This window comes from Lolium rigidum, chromosome 3 (assembly GCF_022539505.1).
Source record: "Lolium rigidum isolate FL_2022 chromosome 3, APGP_CSIRO_Lrig_0.1, whole genome shotgun sequence".
NCBI classification, from domain to species: Eukaryota; Viridiplantae; Streptophyta; class Magnoliopsida; order Poales; family Poaceae; genus Lolium; species Lolium rigidum.
In genome coordinates, this window is record NC_061510.1 from 177,178,846 (window position 1) to 177,187,191 (window position 8,346).

At 45.3% G+C, this 8,346-nt stretch overlaps 1 long non-coding RNA gene across 14 annotated transcripts; it reads right to left on the reverse strand.

The window, feature by feature from the left end:
* Nucleotides 1-3,232: 3,232 nt before the first annotated feature.
* On the reverse strand, nt 3,233-7,894 carry LOC124702744. Of its 14 annotated transcripts, none has more exons than XR_007002641.1 (9): nt 7,514-7,768; nt 7,319-7,368; nt 6,758-6,939; nt 6,530-6,669; nt 6,059-6,175; nt 5,713-5,797; nt 4,863-4,949; nt 3,774-4,748; nt 3,233-3,695 (listed from the first exon to the last, which is right to left on the reverse strand). It is a non-coding gene; the product is annotated as an uncharacterized LOC124702744 (long non-coding RNA). The 14 variants fall into 14 exon arrangements; XR_007002639.1 differs by having other exon boundaries at nt 5,704-5,797; XR_007002640.1 differs by having other exon boundaries at nt 3,774-4,537; nt 4,667-4,748; nt 4,863-5,797.
* Between the last annotated feature and the right edge of the window lie 452 nt (nt 7,895-8,346).

Below are 8,346 nucleotides of genomic sequence, written 5' to 3' on the forward strand. Positions count from 1 at the left end.
CCAACTTTGAATGTACGCTATTATGTTCTGGTGGCTTTGTAACCATGAGTTCCATGACGCAGAACACTGCACGAAAGATGCGGCGGTTAGCCAACTTGCTAGGTTGCCGCGACACCGAAATTCCTACATCTTCCTCTTCTGAAGAGCCGGAGGTATGGACTATTTTGTTGCTGTCAAACATGTTCTTACTAATTTCAACTTTTTTAATCTCATGTGTTCATGTTTGTGAAGATTCTTGACGACGGCGAAATTTTGAGTCAAAACATTAGTCGCGGCAAGAAGCAAGCCCCACGGTCTGCTTACCAGTTGAAGCCAAGGGGCAATGCTCCAAACCGGTACACTCCGGAAGATTATGTCAACCGAGGAAAGAAGGTTGTCATTGAGGAGGATGAGGCGCCGCCACGGAGATCATCTTTGAGGAGGATGAGGAACGACGAGCCCTTATCTTCAGAGGAGGAGCAGCAGGAGGAGCAGGAGGAGCAGCAGCAACAAGAGCCACGGCAGCGGACGAAGAGGATGGCCGTCCGGAAGCAGCCCGTGAGGACGACACGTCGAGGACGACACTAGGATGTGCTCCGTGTTGTTGTGAACTATATCTTCATAAGTATCGAGCTGTGAACCCTATGTCATTTCGAACCATGTCTGTAATGCTACTTGTTGTTTGAATCTACTTGCTACAATGTGAGCTATGAAGTGTTATATGTGTATGTTCTGAAATTGCTACTTGTTGTGTCCAATGTTGTACTCAAAACTGTTGGAGTTTGGTAGGATTTTTCATGTTTTTAACACAAGTCAATGTGTGGCGCCCTGCACAGTGGCGCCACACTGCACTGTGTGGCGCCCGCGGCATCGGCGCCACACAAGCCAACCTATATCAATTATGGGGTCGAAAACATCCAGGGGCTCCGGACGATAAGTCCTTAGCCGTTTTGGCGAGGCTCTTTGTGTGGCGCCCGTGGCATCGGCGCCACACATGCTAGTGTGGCGCCCGTGGCATCGGCGCCACACATAGAGCCTCGTCAAAACGGCTAAGTCCCAGACGAATTGTCTCACAGTATGTTTTGGGCAATTATAAGTGCATGTGTGGCGCCGATGGGAGGGGCGCCACACATGCTGCCACGTCGGATCGGCGCACCAGCTCAGCGTCGAGGGCGCCACGTCGGCTGGGAGAGTGGCGCCGGCAGGAGGGGCGCCACACTGGCATGTGTGGCGCCGATGGGAGGGGCGCCACACAAAAGGGTTAGATGGGTGAAATAGTTTCGCCGGAGGGTCAGTCTGTGCTTTTCTTTAAGTTTTGGGTTATTTTTGTGTAAATCGCCTTTCTGTACTGCTGGACATGTTTTGTATTGCCCTAAAATGCAACGCCTATATGGATGTATAAATCATGGAGTTCGTATATTTGCCAGTGTCATCTCAAATGCAACGCCTGCATGGAATGCATATTAGTATTTGATAGTTTACATCTTGTTTCCAGGCAGGAAACACGTCGCTTGGACTGATTTTATTCTCATAATATTGAAGGGAACAAGCATGTTTTTAAGAGAACTGTCCCGGGCCTGGTTGGTGCTTTATTCAACATTGTTTTACACCTTCAAAGTTCACTCATTTTCTGTACCTTTTAGTCGGTGCTGACTGAGAATAGCATTTTCAGTCGGATCACTACAGACCCATGCCCTTAAGGCCTTTACTTAGTTTCTGGGGAGAATTGGATCCATACCACTGAAAGAACCAATCTTTAGAAAAATACCACTCAAAATTTATGAGTTAGAAAAATGCCATTGAAAGCTTGGCCCGTTATCTATTTTGTACCATCGCCGTCATCTCCACCTGAACTGGAGCTTTAAACGAATCGATCAACACGTTCACATCATCAATCCGCAAGGCAGCACTTCGCTGCCCTCTCTTGCAGCTCTCCAGGTTGCACTTCAACGCCTGCTCCAGCGTTGTAGTTTACTGGTCTCTCAAGCAGCATTATGGCAGCATATAACATGACTTCAGGACATATTTTCACATTTGCAGATGTACCTATACAAAAGGGAGATTAGAGCATCTCTAGTCGCGCCTTCAAAGCGCCCCCAAACGGCGCCGAATCGAGCGTTTAGAGGACGTGTTTCCTTCGAGCCGCCTTTGGGGGACGTCGTTTTCCAGCCGCGTCCCCCAAACGCCGCCCCCAAAATTTTAAAGTACTTCATTTTTATCTTTATAGATAGAAGAAATCTGTAGGTACGGTGCAGGTAATGCTGTACTAATATTTAAAGTTGTGCAACATAAACAAATTACATATAAAACTTGAAAGAACGTAAACAAATTTGAAAAAAAATTAAACTACTACTTCTTCTTTGATAGCCCCGCCTTGTCGTCCTCACGGCTCGTCACCTCTTCCGAAGAGCCGGTGTCGTTCGACACGTCGGAGGAACATGTGTCCTCCTTATCGTCGACGGTGCTCGCCGGCTGCGCCTTCGCCTTTGCCTTCGCGACGGAGAGCGCGACATTGCACCAGTTGTTGGGCACCATGGCGGTGCCGGCGGCCAGCTAGGTGACGGCATCTCTGGCTCATCCCTCGTCGGCGGTGAGGCTAAAGGAGACTACTCTCTGCGCATATCCAATGGGCGTTGGGGTCGACTGCAGGACCAGGCGAAATCCCCACGTGAAGCTGACGACTCTTTGGATCGGGCGACGGGCGGTGTGGTTGTGAAGCGGGCGTGTACCATGGAGGAGCACTCGGAGCAGCAGTCGCTGCCGCCGAGAAGATGCGCCCCCAGGTGTTCTTCTTTTGGCCTAGCCTGGGTGGAGCGTGTGCGTGCGGTCTGGCTAAGTTGTGTGCGTGCATTGTGTTGAACTAGGATGCGATGGCGCGGCGACACGCCGCGCCCGTGACATGTAAAGGGTGTAAAATTTTAATAGCTAGGAGAATAGGTAGATAACATTGTAATATATATTTTTGCTATAGTCAGTCAAGCCCATAAGTCTACAAATAGTCTGCCCAACTAATTTTGGATAGATGAGGAATTTATTCGGAGGTCCTATATGTTGTGGCAGAGTCTTTTGTCTATTCGCTGCCGCGACAGGGTTTTACCTTAGATCTGCTACCCGTGGCTTAACATTTCAAGAGTGATGTATCTAAAGTAAGACATAGCAAATTAATTCGTGATTGTGCTTGCTGGAACTGATTCGAGAACTATGCACCCCTAATAATGCTAATATCTAGGATGTAAGCACAAAATTTCCTCACTTCCGTAGTAGTCTTTACTCTTTTATTTCTATGACAACAATGCTATCCGAAAAATAAAATTAACCCACCCAACTCTTAATTGGTGTGAAAATCGATCATGGTCATCAACCAGAAATGCAACATACACACTGATAAGGTGTGCTATAGTTGCCATGATCCTGACAACATGTCCAGAGCCTCACCATAGTAAGGCAAACATATGTCTAAATGAGCTGAATATCATTTCAGTACTGGCACATATCAAACCCATGGCCTTTTGTTTGTAGTAAAAGTGATTACTTCTGGATCTAGATGCCCATTTTTCTCCGACTCAACATGAAACCAACTACTGATGAAAAATATATGTAATATAACTACACTACCATCTAAATAGTGTTTACTCTTGTAGGTAGCCTGAGCACCGGACATTTGTAAACGTCATATGCAGACATCTGAATGTAGCTGCTTGAGCATCATTTTGGTCCTGCAATTAATCTTGAACGATCAACTCATGTTTTGCCTGAACCAGTGGACATGAAGATGTTAAATAACACATACAAACCTAACCACATCAGTACAAAGTCAGAACACCCTTTATCCAGTACTGACAATACTTGCACCTCAGTTTCAGTCATCTGAACTCTCTAGGCACCAAAAACTCCAATGCAAAAAGGGACAGGTAACTTGATGCTTTCAATAGAGAGTGAACCCTAGAAAAAAACTGTGTTAGTCATTTAAGGTTGACCATATGTTCTAAATGTTGCAATTATTTCTAAAATATTGTGTGCTTTCCATGCAATATTTCTAAAATATTGCACAACAACAGTTTTTGAATGTGTTAAGAAAAATATTTATGTAATTTCGATCTAGAAATTAAAAGTCGGGTTTCAAAGATCCAAACTGAGTATATTCAGGCGTACATAGATTTCTGTTTTCGAAGTCCGTACTGAAGCATACAGATGACCCTCCCGATTAGAGCCCATCCTGACATGGATACTCCATACAGTACTCTAAAACTGAATGTGGTAAGCAAATTATGTTGAATAAGCTGAATGTGGCAGCATGCTTCAGTATAGAACGGCATATACACTTCTGAGCAGAGTGGGCAGTTGGGAAGAAAATTAAGCATCCTAAACAAAGTCATAAGGATATGTTGTCACAGCTATGGCAGGCAAGGCACAGGTTCAGAAATATAACTCTTAAAGTGACAGTAAACTTTATTCAATTTCTTGTACTTTCTCTGTAGGGGAATCTATGTAGTATTATTTGTGAGTGAAACATCCTGAACAACACCCGTGCAAAAAGAAACATGATCTACATCACGACCTGTTTTGAGAGACAAAGTATTGACGAATCTTAGAATAGCATTTTGATTAAATGAAAAGAAATGAATAACAGCATTTTCAATTTCGTAGCATATGGGAGTATTTCTTAAAGAGTAGTGATTATACGAACATGAATCGGAGGCCCTTTACACTGTACTATCCTTTTTGAGATGGCTTCAACGTACCTTCATCTTTGATCAGAATCAGAAGAGCTGCATAGTTGTGAAGAAACAAAAGAAAAATCTTAGGTAATAAAGCAACAACACAGTACCACTGAATGGTCTTCAATAAAAAAAGGATTGAAGTCTAAGAGCATTTGCTGGAACCTAGAAGCCCATGAGATTTCCCTTTGTATGGTAACATCACAAAAGATGGGAAACACTGCCACAAATGATGGGAAGCTCTCTATCAGTCTGTGGAAAAGAAGAAGGGGCATAGCTGATCAACCAAACACCCAGCAAATTTTGTGATATTTGGTTGATCAAATTATTTATTGAAGCAAAGTAGGTGACATAAAAAAATCTCTTTACAAAGAAAGTCATATTCGACAGTAGACTGATATTTAGCACCTGAACCTCATTGAGTAATTAGTGATTACATAATAATGTTGATTCATATCCAGGTTTTAGCATCCCCAACCTCACTGAGTAATTACATATTTTCTTCAAGAGTAGCATGATGCTTATCAACCCAGTTATTTCTTCATTATCTTTCATCAAGCTAACTGTTTTCTTTGTCATTCTACAATCTAGCCATTTCGTATCCTCTATCAGTATAGTTACATTTTCACTGTCCTTCACCAACTATGTCAAATCTCCCTCAATTAATTATTTTTCTCTTCATATTTAGCTTCTCATTTGTAGAATAGAACATATTACTTTAGACAGGACATTATGGATTGTAAGCGTTAATTGCTTATTTGCAGCAGCTAAGAGTCTCTACTCTCCCTGCTATGCATAAACTACTACTTCAAAGAACTTCTCAATACAAATACAGTCAAAGCTTCAGTGCATTAATTACTTAAGGGAACGTTCATCTTTTGAGAACTGAAAAATCAAGGAAATAAGTGGCAAGCGTTGTCTTTCTCATGGTCAGCCAAATCAATAGATCCTATTTATTAACGTCCCCAAACAATGCTAATCATTTAGAAACATCGGCGCTACTTACTTATCTTACATGTCAAGATGCAGGCATGGTCATCCGAGAGACAGAGTGAGAGCGTAAGTACAACTTTATCATGGGAGCATGGATGATCGATTTTCTGAAATACGTCAAAACACAAAGATTTTTGTAACAGTAGGGGGACAAAAGAAGTCATGTATCGTGTGTGTTTTCCCATGAGGGATTTTCTACCAATGTACCATACAAAGTAGTTCTTTGGAACACTACATAAATCTTAAGAATGGACTCTGTATCACACAGTGCAGTATTGATTATGGTCAAAAATAAAAATAAAAACTATGCTGGACCAAGCTGCTATTTAATACAGTATACTTGTAAAGGAATATATGAGAAAATTCACCTGATTCCAATGATAATCTTTTGGAAGGCACAAATAACTTGACCCTGATAATGACCATGGTTTTTTTTGAGACCAAATCAAACCTTGGACATTGATCTGTTGATTTCATCCTTCTACCTGGTTGCATGCACACAGTTTGAAGCCAATATTTCAAAAATAACATAAAGACTACTGCATTCGCCTCCTCTGAATGAATATGAACATGCAAAGCGTGTGAAGGGAAAGATATCAGTACGTATGGGTAATCAGCTAAACAATGGTTCTCTGCTCAATATGTATGGTGGCATCCCTCGTTTTTCTTACTGTTGCATTGTCATCTTTATAATTTTTTGAATGTAGTTCTAGTTAATACTCATGTAAACATGTGTACATCAATAGCAATCTCATTTTGCAGTCATAAATCTACGGAATGCTAATCAATTTTTCCACTGAAATTGTGCAAGGAATGGGTAAGGCTGAACCATCATTTACCTGCAATGCCTTCGTGATATGTCTCTATGGCAATATTCTGTCATTTGAAGGAAACCATTAGATGCAAATATCTGAAACAGTCGCAACATTTCTCCACAGCAACATTCTGTCATTTGCAGGAAACCATCAAATGCAAATATCTGAAACAAAGGGAAAAAAGTTAATACATATTCATGGAATGCTGGATATCTATGTCAACGAAAAGATGTACACAGAAACAGCCTCTACCATGCTGGAGGGTGGGGGCACCCTGGGTTGAGCAGGAAGAGCGACACACGCGCGGAAAATAATGCGATGGTGCGGGCGTAGCTAGCCGCAGGGACACGGGCGCTCAAAATAGCCTGGAAGCGCGATGGTGAGGGCCTCGGCGGGAGGCACAGCACAGACTACTGGCCACAAGCAGCATTTACCTGTCAAGCCAAAACATCAAATTCATTTGACCATATGTTTGAAATGAATTCTGGTGTATATATAGATGTACAACCAAGGGGCCAATCAGAAGTCTATAAAAAGGCACATGCAAGATTGAATCCCTTATAAAGAGAAGATTTTTTGCCAAAAGGGAAAAATCATGACTTTGAATGTATCTCATGAGTTAATGAGAACAAATATACATACGTCATAATCTCGACCTAGGTTAATTTGGAAATGTAGTAACCGAGAATTGTCAAATAATTTAACAATTATAAGGAATATGAAGCTGATCACCTTAAACAGCCATTTGTGAGTAAGAATCATTCCAAGCAAGGAGAACTATGTACTTAAGATACAATCAATCATGTAGTATACCTTCTGTTGTGGTGGCAGTTCATCCAGAATTCAGCGGACACCTCAGATAACTGAAACAACACAGAGAATCGACAATATCAGGCAGTCGTTGTTGACGTGAGCTGAACAGCAGGCTGCTCAGGTCGAATCTCCATGGAAGAATCAGCCACACACATACACACATATCGAACGGACAGGAAACTGAACGGAACTCACCAAATCCACCTCCATGACCACGAGGTCTGACGCGGCCGCCCAGGCCATCCTGTTGGCGTCCGGCAGCACCGCGCGGCTGCTTCGTCGACGGGGCCGACGGCGTTCCGCAGGAGGACAGGCACCGTGGCAGCAATCGGTGTGTGCCTGGTCGCGGCCGTCTCAGCCACAACGGTGACCGGGGACGCGCCAAGCACTGGCAACGAAGACGCTCACAATAAGGGAGTCACCGTGCCAAGCATTGGCAACGAAGATGCTCGCGATTAAGGATTTGAAAAGCCAAGAACTCACCAGCCAGGAGAGAGGAGGGCACCGACCCTTGGAAGGGAAAAAGCTCCGGCGCGGCCTGCCGGTCCGCCCGCGCCTCTGACTCCCGCGCCGCTCCCCTCCGGCTCGCGTCCACTCAACAGCGTCCTTCGCGCGTTGCCGGCTCGCTGCCGTGCCGCCATACGCCCTTGCCGGCTGATCTCGCCGCGCCGCTGCGCCGACTCCGCGTCCGGCTGGTCCGCCTTGCTACGCCTCCAGCACCGGCGCCCCACTCCGGCTCGCGCCATGGTGTCGCCGCCGCGTCTGGCCGCCGCCGCCCCGGCCTTGCGTCCGCTTCTCAAACCCACCACCGTGTACCCCGTGCGCCGTCGCGCCTGACCACATCACCCGCTCGCCGCCCCATCCCCCGCGCCAGACCACGCCGCCTGATCGACGCCCTCCAGACCGCGCACCCGCCGCCGCCCCTGGCACGCGTGGCCACGCGCCCGGTCGACGCCGCCCCAACCGCCTGCCCGTAGCCCGGCCACGCGCCCGCCGCCGCCTCTGCAGCGCGGGATGCACGCCGCCCG